The sequence below is a fragment of the Rhyacophila brunnea genome, unplaced genomic scaffold, assembly GCF_057557595.1.
Source record: "Rhyacophila brunnea isolate RB1 unplaced genomic scaffold, BYU_Rbru_1.0 scaffold_9, whole genome shotgun sequence".
Lineage (NCBI taxonomy): Eukaryota > Metazoa > Arthropoda > Insecta > Trichoptera > Rhyacophilidae > Rhyacophila > Rhyacophila brunnea.
In genome coordinates this window covers 29,550,392-29,572,514 of record NW_028233361.1, presented here as the reverse complement: position 1 = coordinate 29,572,514, position 22,123 = coordinate 29,550,392, and the positions used below count along the sequence as shown (strand labels likewise).

At 30.5% G+C, this 22,123-nt stretch overlaps 1 long non-coding RNA gene across 1 annotated transcript in view; it reads right to left on the bottom strand.

Annotated features, from left to right (window-relative positions):
- Window positions 1–11,359: 11,359 nt before the first annotated feature.
- LOC147063495 (uncharacterized) overlaps window positions 11,360–22,123 on the bottom strand; it is a 44,902-nt gene continuing 34,138 nt past the window's right edge. The window contains exon 3 of the long non-coding RNA XR_015072096.1: window positions 11,360–11,436. This is a non-coding gene — a long non-coding RNA (uncharacterized LOC147063495). The remainder of the gene's footprint in view (window positions 11,437–22,123) is intronic.

Below are 22,123 nucleotides of genomic sequence, written 5' to 3'. Positions count from 1 at the left end.
TTTGACACTCACGGTATTGTGATTTGAATGATCTGGTGGTTCTAGCACGTGAGCTCACGTGACGTAATAGTATATAATGAGTTTCTAGTTTTAGTTTCGTCGGGAAACCAAAGAATTCAATGTTTTAATCATGATAATTCTATTATAGTATTGTGGAAGACACGACAGTTAAATAGTGCATATTATTACGTTATAAAAATGCATTTAACTATGGATTGTTACCCACTTTTGATGTACGACTGCGATAATATTCATTCTAACTTTTATATTATTTTCTGTATAGTAAAACACACGACGGCCCCCTTATTCCTTTACAAAGCCTAAGCGATATGACAAGATGACGGTCGGCAAACATTTTACGATGAGAAAAAATAACATCCATTACGTTTTATATGGCGATATGGATATTAAAAAGAGATAGGATCGTTTTTATAATGCGGTATATTTAAGGGGGGACATGCTCGTCGAAGGTCAAAATTGAGTTTTTATTGTATTTTCAAACCACGATCCTGGACACTCCTTAAACGTTGTAGATAATCTATTTATATAATTTTGAAGCCTTATTATCCTTTATAGTTATTTTAAACATTTGATGACTGCATAAAGTATTTTTGTTACATAAAATAGTATTCTTTTAAACCTCTCGCTCTAATGTTTTGGAATATAGTCATATTTCGGTACATAACTGTGCAGTGGTGTTACGATTTTTTACATTTATTAATTTTTAGACGCATTTATAAAACCATTAGTATAATTTATTACGAGATAATTTTTGTAAAATATTCACGATAAAAAATTATATTGATAATCTATGTGATCCCAAATTTGACAAGAATTAGGCATTTTATTATTCAAAAAATCGGCAAGATTAACACATTTGAAGATGATTCTAAAGATACTTATTATAAGCTATGTCTTTGACCATTCAAGTGTGATAAACATCATACGAATTATGATTGCTTTATAATAATTGAGCCGTTGCCCGGAATAACGTTGTATCCAACAATATTCTTGTTTTGAGAAAAATGGAAAAAACTAAATCAGTTATGTTTTTTTACATTTTATATTTGAAATACAATAAACAAACAATTATTAAGAGTTTTAAAATATAAAGTGTGAAGAAAGACAATTAAATTTGAATTTATTACAAAAAAATATAGTGAATTAATGGAATAATGTTGTATATGAAAATTTCACATACAACATTATTCCACAAAATGCTTTTTATTTATTCTACTTCACTCAATAGTGCCTTATAGAAAGCAGCGTGCTCATCTAGCATGAATTCACACATATCATTGAGGTCTTTGAGCTTAGCAGCCTTGATTGGCAGCGGATTGGAGTACATTGGAGTGAGTTCCAAGCTCCCTAACTGCATGAAATTTCTCCGTACGTTAGCCAATCTTCCCCGTCCTCCACGAAGAGATGGTAGAAGACTGTATGATGTCCATGATTCCAGTTCATTGTGGGAGGTTCGAGCTCTGATTGTCGTGGGATCATCAGCAGAGAGCTGAAGCCAAATGGCACCAGTGATCTTCATTTTTGTTGGTCTCTGCATTGCATTTTCAACATCTGTGAAATTTTTAAAGTCAATGCGATCCATATTCTGTATATGAAATGGGTTGTTTGGACGGCTTTCTTTAATAACCTGATTCCACTGATCCGGCACCATTACCTTCGAAACCCGTTTCCTTTGCTCTATTAAAGCAAATTCACGGTCACAAAGCATAAGTCAATCGGTGAGTGATTATCATAATTAGCACTATCTTCGTCTGCTCTCTGAATACGGCGTCCGACATTCAATTTCTCGATACATGAGACGAGATAATGACTCTGTCCATTATGATTTAGCAACCTGAATGCTGATTGTATTTCTGTCTTAATGTTAAAATCGAGAACACATCCGCGATTCAAACATTTTTCGGCACAAACGCGACCCTGCGAAAAATAGAAAGAAACGATTAAAAAATTTGAAAAGGTATTATATTAAGTAACAATATAAAGAGTAATATAATGCAAGCATTATTATCAAATAACAATATGGATAAATCATTTGAATACAATCGATTAACGTTCGACGAGGAATAATATGTCGAACATAGTAATTTTATTCGTGACATCAATAGAACTGTCAAATCGTATACAACATTATTCCACAAACCTGTTTCGGTGGCTCAATTGCAGGTTTAATAATATTTTTTCTGGATAAATATTCTTTTCCTGCATCCTTCAACTTCTTGGCTTTATTATCTCTCCAGTTTAAAACATTGGATGTCCGTTTTCTTCCTTTATTTACATGAATTAAGCCTCGCTCCGTAATATTGACGGACGGCGACGCTATTTTGACAACTGCATAGACAACGTTCTTCCATAAACCAATAACTTTAAAATGCTGCCACAAGCTTAAATATTGTTTCCCGACCATAATACTTACCTTAAAAGATGCATAATAACATACCCAACATTATTCCATCAATAACTCAACATTGACAGTTTTGTTGGATACAACATTATTCCGGGCAACGGCTCAATTATTGACCTAAGAATAAGGTAGTGTTTTTTTGAAATACGCCATTTCTTTTGGCATTCCCCAGTGTTTATGCTACAACATACGGCCGTAGCCATAAATTGACAAACTATAATTGAAGTAGGGAGTAAAATGATATTGACGCACGTGTTTGAACATGTACCGTTTAAAAAAAAATAAAAAAAAAATCGGTTAGGTACATGTTCAAATACGCGTGTTAACATAATTTTACTCTCTAGTTTAATTATAGTTTGTCAATTTATGGCTACGGCCGTATGTTGTAGCTTAACCACTGGGGAATGCCAAAAGAAATGGCGTATTTCAAAAAAACACTACCTTATTCTTAGGTCAATAATTATTATAAAGCAATCATTATTCATAAGATGTTTATCACACTTGAATGGTCGAAGACATAGCTTATAATAAGTATCTTTAGAATCATCTTCAAATGTGTTGATCTTGCCGATTTTTTGAATAATAAAATGCCTAATTCTTGTCAAATTTGGGATCACAGAGATTATCAATATAATTATTTATCGTGAATATTTTACAAAAATTATCTCGTAATAAATTATACCAATGGTTTTATAAATGCGTCTAAAAATTAATAAATGTAAAAAATCTTAACACCACTGTACAGTTATGTACCGAAATATGACTATATTCCAAAACATTAGAGCGAGAGGTTAAAAAGAATACTATTTTATGTAACAAAAATACTTTATGCAGTCATCAAATGTTTAAAATAACTATAAAGGATAATAAGGCTTCAATATTATATAAATAGATTATCTACAACGTTTAAGGAGTGTCCAGGATCATGGTTTGAAAATACAATAAAAACTCAATTTTGACCTTCGACGAGCATGTCCCCCCTTAAGCTATGCACACAATGTAGGGGGCCTTAGCTTATAGGTACAACGTCAATTATTGAAAAAAAATATTATGCTTAATATTTTTTTATATCTACTTATTAACTGATTTATACGGGAAGCTTTGTACAGTGTACAGTTTATTCTATAAAATATTAGCTCATAGGTACATAGGTAAATAGATTGTGATAAATACCTACGTATTTTGAATAAATTTTGTTATACTAGGTACGTACCGTCGCTGTAGGATTGGTTTGTCGAATAGACCAAATGTGAAATGTCCAGGAAACGAAAAACAAATTTTTATTAGCCTATATTTAAATACATGGAGGTATTTAAATTGTTGTTTTTACAGCATACGAATGCTGTATTCATTACAAAGCAATTTAAAGAAAAGGATGATTCTGGTCCATTTGGAAACAAAAAAATCATACTGCATTAAAATGTTGATTTTAACAACAGCGGATATTCGACAAACCAATCCTATAGTGACGGTATGTTGTTTCATAATATGCATAAAAATTTGCCATGTAAACGAAACGCGCATTTAATATTTGAGGACAGTCGGCGCGCTTTGTGTTTTTTGAATTTTATGGTCTGACCGTCATAAACTAATAAAGCGACCCCTTGGTCCATGGCAGGTGGACTAATCTGTTCCATGGTTACGTCCGTATAATGTGCACTTAAGTTTGTGACGTACACGAATCGCGCATTTTATGGCCTGGCCGTCAATAAATACAAAAACTGACTTTCACATGTTTACACTTATTAATCTCTTCCAGAATTGCAAATTTAAAATTAATATTTATTGAGGTTTACAGGTGTCATAAATTCGAATAGGTAGGTACCTACCACTGGTTTATACCAATAAATAATACCTATTATTATTTTGCTTCTAAGTTGACTCCTCTAAAATGTGTGGATTTTATAGTAGTTTGCGTTGAAAACGTATGTTTTTAAGAGAAAAAGGGCTTCAGGAGTCACATGACGCTTCTTTACAATCACATGATGTACAATTATTATTAGGGATTGCAATTTGCAAATACCAAATGAAAATACAATACCGGTATTTCGGTTTTTGCTATTAAATACCGGTATTCGTAAAATAATTGAAAAAACAGAAATCTACTAATAAATATAATATTAATGTAAAAAAACTCTTTCAAATATTAATATTTTATAGCATGTATCATTGCTGGTCACCAAGGACGACGAAGGGTCACGGAAGTAAACCAGATATCGCGTAACCCGACAAAAAATAAAGTCCTGTCAAGTCTTTTATGTTAATTAATACATTTTGTTTCCACTTTTATAACCGAATATTTTGATATTGTCTGATTTTTAAAACCGGGTTTGCAATCCCTACGTACGATATTATTATCAGCGGTATACGACATTGACTTTTTTATTGTCATATAATTTTATTTTTTAGTAAAATCCCTACCTAATCATACAATAGTATTTTTTTCTATAATTGCGTTGATAGTAAAAATATTCAAAGCAGTAGATTCCATGAAGCAATAAAACTGCGGAAAAGGCGTCACCTGGGGGCATTAAATTAAAAATAAATAAAAATGAATTATTTCCCACCTGTTGTTAAATTCAGGTCTAAATACAGACAGTAGTGTATGGGCGTATTATGTGATACCAAATTCAAGACGTATTACGAAAACTATACCCGAGAGATACGATAAGGATAACCCGATAACACGACAAGATAAGGCGGGATAGGGAACGAAAATAATATAAGAATTACAAGCATTACCTAAGATGGTTCTAATAATAACGTTTTCGGTCGCTTATCTAGATTGTAAGGAGAGATAAGTCGTATAGGAAATTAATGGCTTTAAAATAGTGTAGTTCTAGCGCTACGAATGGGCGTTATAAAAGTGGAAAAAATGATTTACTGTGGAAAACTTCGCGTACACGACAGGTGAAACACGTGCTTAGTTTAAAGCTGCATTTTCAACTAGTTTATGTGGTTTTGTCATTTTTTTTACCATGTGTTTTAAGCAATATTTTTCAACAACATTTGAAAACAGAAAACACCTCCCATTTACTTACTAGAGAAATCTTTTTTTTTTTTTAAATACGACCCCCAGCGGGATTTGAATCTGCGTGGACTGGATTCGCGCCAATGTTATGTCTACCAATTGAACCACGTGTGTCGTATTTAATTACGACCAAATCGACTAGCAGTATATTTAAGTACATCTTGACGCGTTTAACAAAATGAAGTCAACCGGCTTTTGTGGTTTTAATCAAAGTACCAATAATATGTAGAGTTACTAGTCGACGTCAGGATCTCTCCAAATTACAGTTATAATGACGTACTTGCACTTGCTAATAATTTCATTCAAATTATTTATATTCAATAAAGAATGTTACGTAAGTACTCAAATTGTTCAATTATTCGTTGAATAAAAAAAAAGTTTAATATTTTTACGACGAAAATAAAATTAATGTACCGTGTACAACCTAAATTAAAATTTATTATTAAATCTTTGTATTAAATTAAAGTAAATTGTATTTGTCCGAATACTCAGAATGATATCCGTAAATTCTTAATCTGTTCTGAACAATTAAATCTCCGTCTAAAGTATGGTTACTTAAGACTAATATCGTATCGTCTGTGCAACACAAACTATAAGAATTTATTAAATTAAATTATCAAAACGATAACTTTACATATTATTTATATGACAAATAGTTTTCTCCTTTCGTTATATACGCAAAAGTTGGTAACTTCAAAATGGTCGTGATAATTATGAATCAGATTGTGCGACATGAAATAATAAGATAAGAGACAATAAATTAATACCGTCAAAGAGGCTAGTGAGTGCTTTCATCGACACAATATTATTATCGTCGTAAGTGGAAATATTTCTACCTGCGTTTTTTAATAGATTCAATAACCAACGGATCGCAACGACAAGGATTTGTAATGATTTATCTGTTTACGTTTAAACATGCCAGTAAGTTTAGCTGTCATAAATATTCATCCAGTCATAAAAGGATTTCGAAAGATTCTCATAATCAATATGCATTTAGCTACTTAATGCAAATATAATCCATCTATAAATAATCGTATTAGACCCGAAAACCGAGTCACTTGGTAAGATAAACTAGGGTACAATGGCCCGTACCTGAATCTTGTGCAACATGTGGATACAGTGACGTGCGATTATAAAAAAAAATCAATTGCAAACAATACTAGTATTATCGACAATTTCAAATTGACAGTCAATAATCACAGACAATACAATATGAATAAATCGCTAGTCCTTAATTAGCTCTAGGAGATGTTATTTAGTATCTAATATACATGTCTGTGACACCATATCTTCCGTTTGCTTATTTACTGATTTAAAAAAAAAATGTTAATAAATAGTTATCAAGCAATCGATTAAGAATGTTGTCTTCTCATTTCGTTCAAGAACCATGATCACTTCGAAATGTAATCGTATCCTGCGTGAACATAAATTCTAAAACAATCACTTACAATCAATTATTGTGGCTAACATGTTTAAAAAGCATACTGAATTTTTAGGACCTACTAGTCTTGCAATGGAGAAAAATGTTGTTTGTGAAGAGTGAGAAGCAGGGGAGCTTATTGAGGGACGTTCTCAATATAACCAGGGAGTACACATTTAATGGGAACTGAGTCACCATACGGAGCTTGGTAACAGTTTTATAGCAGGGCGCGCTTTATTATTTTAGTTAGACCATACAAACAAAGGACACAAAGCGAGCTGACTGTCCGCATATATTGAACGGGCGTTATAGTTCCGTGAAAAACTGCATATTACGACGTAAAAATTGAAAACAACATAGGTATTCTTATTAAGTAAGTATAACAAACATTTCCACACTTGACATCTGTACCCTGTTTTACCATACCCAATACGGTAATCCAATGCCTAGCTAGACGGTACCCTGTATAAAAAAGTTACAATTATGGTAGATATCAATTATCGTTGAATAAGTGCATTAAAAGTTTTAAATACATACCTATGGTTAACGATATATTTTAGTTGAAAACATTAACCCATTACTGGTTAGTTTACACGACACTGCGAGGTGACATGTATTTTAATAATATCTTGAGATAAAAATAAACACAATGCTGTATTGTGATTAAATATTGCTACTGGATAATATATTCATCCCTTTGTTGCCAAGTGAGAAGCGACAATGCACAATGTATGAAAGACTCAATAGTTAAAACCCTTTTACTTGCATTATACACAATGTATTATAATATTATGTTATTCACAATGTAAGAATCGAATCGCGAACCCTTTTGTGCTGTTATTCATCAAGCCGCGGAACATGCAAGAATTCTTTGAGTGAAATTGTATAAAAGAATGAATCTATATATTCATTCTTCATAATCAATTAATTTTATTATGAATATATATACATCCACGTAGAATGAGTGTTAAAACAATACAATATTTAATTTGGAATTTTCAGATACGAACTTGTGTTCAACAAAAGAAACATAACACCTAAGTGCAATGACGTACAACTGGTTATCGGGAAAAACAATAAAAAAAGACAAATTTTACAGCGTGATGTGGTCAAGATAAAATTTAATAATTAGACGAGGCCTTCATTTAGTAGACAATTAATTACCCGCAATGATGCTACATTATTATATAACTAACTGGTATTTTAATTCTGGACACAATCCACTATGCCCTACACTCTTAAAGATTAGAGAAGTGTGTCGACCATTTCGACAGAAACCTGTATATTTTTATAAAAGCAATAACAATAATTCCAGGCCGATAATTATTTTGATAGGACTGGTTTGCGGGGCGAGTTTTTTTTTTTACTGTGGGTCGACGGCATGGTATATTCTATAGATATCATATAAAAAAAACTCAGCTTACGATCGTCGAAATATATCTAAGCCCCCATAAAAAGATGCCTACTCAAAATCATCCTCCACGTTTCTCGTATGTCGGCCCATTTGGTGAAGATTAAATATTTAAATAATATGTAACTAACCGAGAGCTTTAGCGTGTGAAAGGACCTCGCTACCTGTATGTAGAATATTTTATGTTTACATGCCCTGAATATGAAAAAAATTACGACTTTCTATTTTATTTTTTTAGTTGCACATGTCATATCCTACGGATGCATCAAATTACCCGCAATGTATTACTATTATTATCGATATGCCGTATTAAATTGACTTTACCTTTCCCATCCTATTTATTGTTGACCCTACTGCAGCGCACATCTCATTGTGCATTCAAAAAAAAGGGAATACTTTCTTCAGAATAAATATACATAATAAAATTATGCTACCTTTTTACTATAAGAAGCAAACAAACCGAAAATAAATAATGCTTGGTCGGTATGTTGGTATTTAAAAGATAAAAAAATGAATGCGTAAGTAGATAGATATAGTCAGCGAATAAAGGGTTAATAATAAATAATAATAGGTAGGTACATATTCTCATAATAATTTTATTTTTTCTTTTGCTTATTATTCCTGGTACTTATCTAAGTCCTAAACTAAACCATAAATTATTATGACATTTGAGAGGAATAATATTACAGGAAAGAAGAGTATAAATTTATGACTTTTAGAATACTTAATATAAAAAAACATATTATAATAATATTAGCTAACAGCCAACTAACTTATGTGAGAAAATAAACTACACATTAGGTACCTACCTATATCAAAGATGTAGTTTTTTATGTGTATTTTGGTATGTATTAAAATAATTATTGCAATATATTGATATCAAATTGACAAATTCAATCAAAGCTAAGGAATGATGAAAATGATGTTTGACTGATGTGAATGTGTCTCCTATTAAGGGCGAACGTGCTCAGCGTGGGTCAAAATGGATCTTTTTTTCTATTTTCAAAGCATGATCCTGGACATACCTTAAACGTTGTAGATAATCTATTTATATAATTTTGAAGCCGTATTATCCTTTATATTTATTTTAAACATTTAATGACTGCATGAAGTATTTTTAATACAGAAATAGAAAAAATAAAATAGACTATAGATAGTATAAAATAGTATTCTTTTAAACCTCTCGCTCTAATGTTTTAGAATATAGTCATATTTCAGTACATAACTGTGCAGTGGTGTTAAGATTTTTTACATTTATTAATTTTTAAACGCATTTATTAAACCATTAGTATAATTTATGACGAGATAATTTTAGAAAAATATTTACGATAAAAAATTATATTGATAATCTCAGTGATCCCAAATTTGACAAGAATTAGGCATTTTATTATTCAAAAAATGGGCAAGATTAACACATTTGAAGATAATTCTAAAGATACTCATTATAAGCTATATCTTTGAGCATTCAAGTGTGATAAACTGATAAACATCCTACGAATAATGATTGCTTTATAATAATTATTGACCTAAGAATAAGGTAGTGTTTTTTTGAAATACGCCATTTCTAGGATAACGAAGTAGGTGCTCGTGAAATGCTCTATGAACAACGTCATTTTTTAAAAATCTCATTGCTATATGCCCACTTGTTTCCTATACAACAACAGATCACGGTGAACTGTGGTATGGCAAACTACATACGTACAGTTAACATGCATATATGAACATTATCTTCAATATTAAATGAGTAGGTTATATACATAAGTTTTTTTTTAAATAGTAACTAGCCGTTAATTAAAATTGACAGAACATGATACCCAATATTTTAGTAAAGTATGTACCTCCTTACCTACCCACTATGTTAAATAATGAATAGGCCATTAAAAAAAACAGATGGACGACGTAAGATGACATTGAACCGGAAGATAGGGGTGAGGTAACAGATATTAAAATTGGAGAAAACTACATTAAAAACAGAAAAAAATGAGATCGCGTTTCAAATTGACTGGTGAATAGGAGCTATAAAAAAGTGCCCTTGAGGTAGGGTTAAACTGTTAAAGGGTCGGGAACTGACTTGGATTCATTTCCTTTTTTTAGAATTTATACCTGCTGCACACATGCGAGATGCTTATAGATGTGTACGTATTAATTGCCAGAGAGAAAAAATAAAGAAATTTAAATATCTTAGCGATAAGTACAAACATAATATCGAATGGGGTATTTATAAAATAATTACAAGATAAAAAAAAACTTTTTATATACCACGTTTTTAAATTTTCTGTTGAATCATATAAACTTGACAATTCTATGTATTAATAATTTAGGACAAATAAGGCAATTGTTGTAACAAACAAAAATAGAATACTGAAATGTCATTTTGATTTCCATAGTAACGCACGTATATATTAATAATTTAGTTGCTAGGATCACCCCCTTAGCAACCAATAATAGTGGATTGGATTACGGATTTCTTCCGAAATAACTTTTCATACAAAACAGCATTAACTGAAAATTAATTCAATTCTACTTAAAGATGGCCAAAAGTATCAAAAGAATGCATTGGCATCGTGGTCCGATATATTCTAAAAGTTTCAAACGCCTAGCTAGTCGGGAAGTTAGTTAAAAATCGATTGCAAGATTTGTACTGGATAAACAACCACCGGACAAACAAGACGTTAAACGTAAAACGTGGTAATAATAAAATAGCTATGCCCGGAAAATCTAAGCATTTGAAAATAATGTAGGGTTTTCCGATATGTATTTTTAATAAACACGGAAAAAAATATTCTCATACTGTCATATATCCATTTGTATTATGTACAAAGGATGTGTCACGTAAGAAATGGTATATTTTCTAGGCCATGATATGAATGCATACGAGCAGTAGGCTCGAGTGCATCTTCGACAGGCCAAATAATTTTTAACGTGTTACTCGCCGTGGTTCGATACAGTGCCGGCGGAAAACTTGTAATCCCGGCAGTCCTCCTGCTATGCCATTCGACCACGAGCGCAGTCAGAGCGAACGACAAAAATAACAACTTAAACTAGTGCAGACGCAAACCGAAAAGTTTAATAAAAATGTTTACCTATTTTATTATATTTCCGATGTCTTCTTCTTCTTCTTTTCATCTTGTATAAAACTATTTTCACAAGATCTGAAACAAATAAAAAATATTATTAGAACATTGTAATACCTATATAATAATATATACATAATTATATTTTACATGTAACAAAAGGAATATTATGTAATATTTAGGTAGTTTCGATTAAACATTTTGATCGTCATAAGGGTGCTTATTTAATTATGTCGTATATTTGTCGTATTTGTAAATAAAAAAAATAGATAACTACATAGGTACTCCACTATTGATTTAAAAACGTTGGTACAACAGTGAACACGGCGTTCAATCAACTAAAATACGTAACTCAAATACATATAAATGTTGCCAAACAAATATTATAGAATTCATAAAAATAGTGAAATTTCAACACAAACAATAACTAACCAGAAACCATAAAAATATGGTAGATATACCTACTAACATTACTAACCAATATGGCCACGTGTGAAAAATAATATGAAACCTAAATTTCAGCCTGCCAGAAACATAATATCATTAGGCAGGTACGTTCATTTTTATATTGTTTCGTAATAAACAGATAAATACAGATGAAAATGAAGGAATAATAAAATTAACTCTATCTGCATTGTGGTAAGGGTCAATTATTTCTAAATTGCGTTAATTTATATTTGTCGTTATCGTTTTCCTCTCGCCAATTCATCTGTATTCTAACGACATATACTGTATGTATTTAAAATTTTAACTCTACATACATTGCAATAAGACGATTCTAAGGACTTTTTCCGGAAAAATGTCCATTTTACTGTTAGATACTTAATGTACGGAATTCTGAATCCTGTAGATATCAATGGTACTATGGGACAATGGGTATAAATGATAATGAACAATAATATAACATATTATAACGCTGTAGGTATATGTATACCTATTATAATATTACGAAAATTGAATGTGCGTTTCGTTTGCGTGACAAATTGTAATGCATAATATTGATAATATGATAAAAGACGTGACAATTTAACATATAAACATATTATTTTAACACATGCCTAAGTCTATTCCATATTATTTGTGAAAACTCAAGATTTAAAATTGCAACCTCACCCATAAGGCAACCTGGTTGGGGATCACTAACAGGATAATAGTCCATAATGGTCATGTTAAAAGGTGTTTTTTCCTAGTAAATACAATACAATATCGCATGAGTTAAAGTTATTTAATATTACTTCTCGCGAAGAATCATTATCCGGTATAATTTGCGAATGTACCAATGCATCATAAATAGGTAAGGTTTTTGCGAAAACGGTAGCCAAAAGCAATAATTTATTCCCCTAAGTGGCCGGCCGGTCACGATAAAGCCCGGACGATGATAATGCATGTATTTAACTTCAAAATGGATGGAATTTGCATAATTTCTGCGGATAAGCTGGGTGTGGGTATTAAGGCCTCGACAACAGCGGCCCGCGGACTGACTTCGGTCCCGGCCGTAAAAGTAATTATTTAATTACCCACCCTTCAACGCATTGGATGTTGGAACGGTTTTACGTATTGATAGACAAGCGACTTTTTCGCGAAACCGAAATGACCAAGAAAATAATAATATACAATATAGGTACAAAACGTAAATTCAAAGCCATCAATTTACTTCAGTGATTAGTCGGTTCATTTATGTACGTATACATACATAATATTATTTAGCTTTAAGGATTTACTGGCAGATGGCATGCATAGCTCTTTTATGAACTGTCACTTGATTCATTAATGCATGCAATATGTAATGAAGTGAGTTTAAATAATATTTCACTGCTACTCTAGGGATAATCTATTATTAGTGACGGATTTAGGGAAAATATCGTACTGACAATTATTTACCTTTCAAGTGTTTTAATTGCTTAAAAATGAAAATAAAATAAAATCCGTTTACTATAATATTCAAAGACAAACTAAATTTGACTTAATTGGTTAGTTAAACGGTTTTTGATTTGTCATTTAGTGATTACGTACAACTTTATAACGGTTATTTGTGTCATAGAAATTTACTTAAGTGTTAAAATTTTCAAATAATCTAATAAAATAAGTAATGTTTTTTTTTATATTTAATTAAAAAAATATGTTCAATATTAAATCCCCCTCCCTTCCAGTCATTATTTATTTTTTTCGGTATTTTTAATCCAATTGGAATATATAATATAAGTACCTATTATTGTTATGGTACCTACCAGAATAGGGACGTTAACGATAAGCTGTTTAGGTTACTACTTTTCGGCGTGCTTATGTACCTATAGCCAAAATATTGGTATTATCAATTATTAATTCCAATATTACATTAGTCAATTAGGTACCTACTGAGTTATCGAAAATAATTAAAAATCAATATTTTGATTATAAAAAAATGTCAATAGGTTAAAACCCCCTGCCTGGTGTAAATAATTGTAAATGCAATCTACCCGACGACGGAATGCAAAAAAAACACCGCGATCAAAAATAAATTAAGTTTTAAACTGTACTAAACGCCAGCCAACTAACTACACAATGGCGTATCGCATTTTAACGTTTTTTAAAACACTATTTTTTAAATTAGAACGGACACGCAAAATTGGAGTGATAATCCCCCGAACAACTATGGGAAGGGAAGTGCTTTTGTTCGTAAAAGAGAACGTAGGTTTTTATGCATCAGAATGTTAATATGTATGTATCAAGTTTTTTGTTAAATAATTATAACAAGCCGGTACCAATTAAAATGACATTTTTTAAATAAAATTGTTTCATTATTATGTCGATACTTAATGCATATAATGCATATACGATCAGGGCCGGCTCAGTTTATAATAATACATACCTACATTGCCAGAAAGTTAACATACGTCTTCTAAATGTATTGGACTATTAATACAATAATGTATGATTATGAAAGTTTAGCTTGGTTAGATTTATGTGCTGGTTTATTATTGAAAAAAAATCTTATATGAACACAAAATTATTACAAAATAATATACCTAATATGCCTTAAATACACAATATATTTTAACGATTAGTTAATCCGAAAAAGGTTGGGTATTAATTATTAACCAGACGAAAACTCCCAACAAGTTTTTATTGTGATTTTCCATCGAGAAGTGACAGATGTAAACATTGATGTAGCCGTTTCGATTGATATCACCCCGCCAGACTGAACTATTACTGGATGAAGGGTGGGTGAGACAGAGCCTCAAATTTTCACATAGCGTTTCGCATTTTTTCAATGATAAAACAAAATTTGACAATATTTGAGAAACATACCTAACGCCACACATTTCGCAAGTTCAAAGTGAAATTGGTCGTAGCAGTGGCGAGGGGTGGAGGTAGGCTGTTAATGTTTGACATAAATAATGCACACTAAGTTTGTCAGATATACTTATTTTGTTTTCATTGAACTAATAATACAATTTGCAGACGGTGCCGGTTAGCTTAATTCAATCAAACCATGCCCAAACCAGTGTTGCCATATTTTTCTATGCTGATTATAGTACAAAGGCATACAAATTATAGTATTTCAGAAAAATATATAGTACAGGAACATTTTTCGTCTTGAATCCTTTAAAATTATAGTATTTTGGTATATTTGGCGTAAAATTATAGTATTTTACATTTTTCGCGAAATCAAAATTATAGTATTGTACTATAATTATTAATTATAGTACGGTTGGCATCACTGGCCCAAACCAAATCATAATAATTTTGGTATGATACTCATTATTTTTCGTTGAATTAAGAAAACATATTAATACAAATGGCGTTGGTTAGTTTTTTGAAGTTCATTAAGCCCTGCCTAAAACAAACCATAATATTCTACCAAACCAAAACCATGATTTTGGATATTTTTATAGATAAACGAATATTTTTTGACTATTATCTACTATGACTTGGATTAGGCAGGGGTTAATTGAATTTTAAAAACTAACAAGCACTATCTACACATTGCAGTTTTAGTTCAAACAAAACAAGTACGTTTGACTTTAGTGTGCACTATTTACGTCGGATCTTAAAATAGCCTATCTCCACCCTTCGCAACTGGGTCGTAGGTATACTTTGCGATTCAAACTAAAAATAGTTACTTATTGAAAATTTATACACTATTTGGAATTTGATTGTCCAAAAAGGAAGGGGGGTAAACACCGAATTATGCCAAAACAAGACATTCGTATTTTTATACCAATTATTTTCCAAATACAATAAAAAAAATATTCACGCCACGGCTTTCTTCCTATACCTAAGAAGGACAAGAGATCGGACGGCGACGTAAAGTTGCAGGTAATTTAATAAAGTCTTCTGGGTACCTTATAATCTTTATTATTCAGTGTATCGAAACGAGATCTGGTCTGACAATAAAATTATAGGGCACATCTCTCCCGTAATTAAGAAACTCGAAATTATTGGGCTCGAGGCCGGTGCACTAACGCCATACTTTTCTATTTTGGAAGAGGGTGACCAACATTTAAGATGGACAACAAACGTATCAAAGGTAAATTAATTTACTATTGAATCGAAAGTACCTACATAAATTTCACTATCTAACATTATTATCTCTCTCTATTTATGAAGGTACTTATTACTAACCTTTCAAAAGTAATATGATAATTAAAAATGAGAAAGAAAATAAGTAGGTACATTCAAAAAACCACCCTGTAAAGGTAAAGGAATGGTTCATAATAAACATAATATTATATTATTGTGGATAGCCAAATACGATGTTACCAGCGAGCACGGAATTAATGGCAAGTTGGTTACTCTCTGGGAGAAGCTGTACAAAGGTTTAATTTTCGAGTTTCGAGTGTGGATAAATATGTGACAAATAAAACACGTTATATTCAATAATTACATATTATGTAATATGTCTCATACTATCCATTACACTTTGTCACGTAAACAAAATGCGCATTCAATATTGGTACCTAATACATACTTGTGGACACTCCCGAGCCTTGTATATTTTGGGTTTTATTTTGAAATTACATCAATTTTTGACTGTTACTGTAAAGCGTTAATTATTATCTACTAACAGCTAAATAAGAGTTTGAAAGTGAATAATGTAAAGTTTTTAAAGAAAAATATTTAAATTAATTAAGATATGTTCCTGTCAGGTTGTATTATTGTGTTCTTTCTAATCTTATCCTTGAGCCCTAGAGATGATCGATTTACTTATTTAATAATATAACAAATTAATATCGGTCTTTAATAGATGTCTACAAAAATAAATAATTCATGAAATGTTTATTGACGTAATTCAATGAAATTCAAAGCATGGTCACAGTAATGCAGTGCGGTAGTGGGTAGATGCGGTTATTTATTAACTAGTGAGAACTTTGCTCATGTGCACGGTAAAAGATTAATTAGTTCAATTTTGTTATGAACTCATTTCATTTGAATATCTCAATCAAGTTTTTTTCTTAATAAAAAAGCCAAGAATTTTTTGCACAGTAATTTGAATCAACTTAAGTTTATACGCCGTATTAATTTGACGTTTAAAAATAATTTACAAAAAAATAATTGTGCACTTATAAACGAATCTACATATAAACAAAGTTAAAATTAGCATATATTATTTACTATCATAACCATGGAATCGTAATTTTATTCAGTTACATAATTTAGTGAAGAAGAAGGGAGAAAGGTTTTTATTTGTATTAGATCTATGAATAGGTGGGTACCTACGTATATTATATCATAGGTATATTTACACATGATTTTTAAACATGATAAAATATCAGCTACCTACCTTCCTCCTCTCTTTATCACGGTATTATATTTTGATAGCAATATCATCTTAATATATTATTAAATGGTGACTTCGTACTGTTCGTAGCAATACATTCAGAAGAAAGGATGAAATACCTACATGTCGACTGAATTTAAGAAATAACAGATTATATAATTAAGTATGTAGGTATTAATAATACAATAGAAAATAAATATTCTATGTTGGGACTGAGATAGACATACTTATATACCTAAGTATAATATCTAAAATAGCTAATATTTTATATAAATAATTATGATTTTAACGACGGTTATGTTACCTATATAGGTATCTAATACGTATGTTAATATATTTTTAATGGAGTTGTAAGCATTTTATGTTTGATATTAAAAAATATATTTATGCTAGGGATATAAATTTTAAAATGAGTGATCAATATAAATCGGGCATATAACTAACTTTACTGTGCACTAACTATACACAAAAATTATAAAACCAGGCCAAAATAAAATGCATTTAATAGTATTTTTACAACGGCATTTAAATTATTTTTATTAGGGTGACGACATTATTACGATAGCGTGGAAAGATTAGCAATGTAAGTAATTAATCATTCATTTATATTAAATCAGATTATTTGAATAATATTTAGAAATGACATCTTGATGTATAATTAATTATGTGTAGCAGTTTTAGCACTGTGTAGTCTGTAGGTAACACAATGTTTACGGGCTCTTTTAATTATTTTTTTAATTAACGTGTTAATTTGCATTTGAAAAGCAATTAGCAAAAACACAATTTTGTGCGGCCCGTAAGCATTGGGTTATTAGGTAAAAACATTGTTAGTGTTAAATGGGGTATTTATTATATACTCGTTGATATTTAAATATTTCGAGTTTTCTTTGTGTAATTCATTTACTTAAATGAATGGCAATACTAAACTCGATGTAGGTATTCAAAATTCTAAAGAAGATTCTCCAAACCGTATTATCAAACATTATTAATTTGTTATGGAATATAAAGCGGGTAGAAAATTGGTCAATCCACAATATTATGTAATGTTACAGTGATCATTAATTTACTTTGCATGTGTAGGTAAGCTTATTTATATGTATGTCTACCTACGTGTTATATTGGAAAAAAGCCTTTTGTTTGTACTGATATTTTTACAAATATGGCTGTATTTATTCCCATTACGTGATATCGTGTGAATGCTTAGTTATATATTAATAAATCACAACAGGTATAGATACGTTTTTATAAATTTACAATAAACATAATATTTAATCTAGGTACGTACCTAGGCCGAAGTAGACAATAACATTTCAATTTCAATTTATTTTTATCATATTGTGGACATTACAAATTATAAGTTTAAGACGTTCGCAACATGACATATAGAAACAAAGAAGTATACTTAAAACAGTAAGTGTTACATAAAAAAATAAATACATAGTATGTTATTAAACAGTAGAAATATGTACGTACAAAAATATTAATACTTTTACCACGTTTTTATTAGCTCGTATTCTTGTGTGTCCAGTACATTTTTTTTTGTTTGCCCAAGATTTGTATTGGACGATTGAAGATTTTTAACTAACTTCCCGACTAGCTAGACATTTTAAACTTTTAGAATATATCAGAACACGACGACAATGCATTCTTTTAATACTTTTAGGCCATTTTTAAGCAGAATTGAATTCATTTTCAGTTAATTCTGTTTTGTATGGAAAGTTATTATTGTTGGTTGCTAAGGGGTCCTGGCAACTAATTTATTAATATATACGTGCGTTACTATGGAAATAAATATGAAATGTCAAAATGGCATTTCAGTATTCTATATTTATTCAGTATTTCTATAAAGTACAAAAAAAAAGTATTTATTAATACATAGAATTGTCAAGTTTATATGATTCAACAGAAAATTTAAAAACGTGGCATATAAAAAGTTCTTTTTATCTTGTAATTATTTCTACATTAATACGAATAAACGTAAGGAGCATAATTTTTGAATATCACATTACCATAACATATAAGATTTTTTGATTATCCGCAATTAAGAGTTGTATAATGATCTTTATAATAATTGTTATCGGCCCAGCTGTAGAGCTAATTCCTAAAAGAATTACTTAAAAATAGCATAAGTGGCGATTACTAGTCAAAATATATTGTTTTAATTATACAGTTTTAATGATAATTGTGTAAATTATCAACCAACTGTCTAATAACATAACCAACCGTTATCGGTTGATAACATCTGCGAAAAGGCATTTGAAAATAATATCATATATTTTAGCAGTTTACATATCATCACGTATCTTGTATGTGATGCTATGACCAAAGAATAATAATTTGAATAATATTATAATTTTAATACAATGTATAATTTACCAGGGCTGACACTAATCGTAAAATGTGCTTTATTGTATGGAAGACCGTAGGTATGTAGATGTAGGTATAATACGGCTGGTATGGTATAGTTTTAATGTATAAATAATAAGTATTATAAATAACGTTGGTACAATAAATAAACTGTACACAATAAAATTCCTGATGTTTTTTAATAAACAGTTGTTTGGAATTCTCAGTTAGAAATCATTTAACTGTCACTGGATTCCTATCTGCGACAGTAGGTACCTAGCAAGTGAAATGGATTGCATTTTCACTTAATTTCATTAAAAAACAAGAAACCTGTAATAAGAAGTCATTCGTAATGATATCCAAGAAGTATGTAGATACGTACTTGTACGTATTGCAAGATTAAAATTGTGGAATGGGTGTTTTGTAGGGTAGACATGCAGAGGAAAAATAATCGTCACGATTTCACATAAAATCGATACAATCTGTCGGCAAAGATATTTCAAAGAAAGAAGGTAGGGTAGATGCACCAGAGAATGATCCTTTTTTGGAAACTATTTTTTCATAACTAAACATCAACAATTATTAATAATTTGGTACTTAGATAACGATTTTGTTATTGCTTATTTCCTGAAGCTATACGAAAAAATTGTAGTAAAAGAAATAACGATGACATACAATAAAAAAAAAACAAGATATAAATAAACATTTTCCACATCACTGAAAAGTTTGAAGTTATAGACAGCAACAACTATAACTTGAAGGTCGGTTGTTTGGTTTTAATTATTTGCTTGTATTGATCCGGCAGTATCCATTTCGCGACATTATCGGCAAAACCAAAAGTATTCGCTCAATGTAGGATTGATTGTATTATTGTATACCCACCAAGACGATGAAAAACAATTCTGCGGAGTTAGTACCCACGATAAATATTCTAGCTATTGTAATTATTCTGATAAAGGCAGGTTTTGCCATGTCGCTTGATTTATACACGCATTAAAATACACAGTATTTTAAAATTTAAATTAAAAACATGTTGTTTTAAAACTATTCAATGATAATTGGATCCATTTTATCATTGAACACAACTTGTGTGTACATGCAAATAATCTGTAATATGAGTGTCTTATCTACCGCCGGAAATATATAATAAAAATAAAATTATAATAAAATGATGAAATATGACTCAGATTTTTTTGTGATAAAAATAATGTAAATAATTTTATTTAAACAGTCGTCAGAGGGTCCATTCACTGCGCGTCTACCCTACTTAGTCACACGTAAACGCCAATCGCGAATGATATTGCCACTAAGTATATGCGAGAAAGACGTTTTGTATCTATAAAAAAAAATCGTGGATTCCATCTCTGCAAAATATCATGACGGTGCACGTCACAAATTGCTCTCATATACGCGTGAGTGAAAATTTAAATAATTTATTCTCAGCGAGAGCAGGTGGTGTTTGGATCTCAGCGAACGGATTCGAAAAAAAATCTTCGGCTCGAATTTACTTCGGTTTACCTTGAGTTTTGCATAATTCGAAGATTTATTACGAGCGTAACCATTTGTTCGCGATAGAAATTCAAATGGTATAAAAAGGGTTAAAGGGTAAACGTACCTATGGCTGGCCATGTGAGAAATTAACTTGGAAAAGAAATTTGCATTCATAACTCTTGAAATACTTTCAACAGTTAAACAAATATTTATTAGTTACGAGAAATATATTCACGATAACTCCTAGTAATAGTAGCTCCTATATTGATAAAAAATATGCTGTCAAATCAAATATTAAAATTAAGTCTATGTGCATCAATTTATGAAGAAACTGCAATTTATTAACGTGTATGCTTTTTTGAGTAACAACATGTTTTTTTTAAATACTTATAGAAAATAAACTTTTAACAAATATATGATTGCACAATATATACAACAAAAAACTATATTAACTCTTTAAATACATTTTTTAATTACAATTATTATTCACAAAACTGCAATCAAAACTGTCGCTCACGTCATAGCCTATTGGGTAGGATACATGTAACGCTGAGCACGTTATATGTGCCTAACAAAATTAATTTAATAAACTCCGTAAAACAGGATTAGAATATAAATAAGTGTGGAATATATCGTCACTGTTCTGGCAGAAGACACTAATTCGAAAAAATGACATATTGAGTTAGTTATACCAAAATGTTCCTTATTTCAAACTTTACCGTCTGGAAACCTTCTTAATAAATAAACAGTCTTTTTTTTAAGGTCATCCTTTTAACGATTACTTAATAAACAAACATGATAGACCATTTCAAACATTTTAACAACTTTAAAGTCAAATTACTCAATACTAGTATTCTCCAGTTAGTGTGTTCTGCCAGAACAGAGACGATATTATAATATGTAGGTTCCTATTTTGTAATGTTTATTTCTATTATGTATGCATCGTCAAATATGCGAAACATGTAGATGTTTCTTTCTAACGTATATGAGGAAACTAATATGTAGGTGTTTCTTTGTGTCATTTAAATTAAAATTATAGTCTTCTTTATAATTCTATTCCAGTTTTATTATTTCTGACGCGAATTTTCTAAATGATGCAGGAGGCGTATGTGCAGATTTTTATTAACGCAAGAACCAGAACATAAGTGTGGGTAATAAAAACGACGG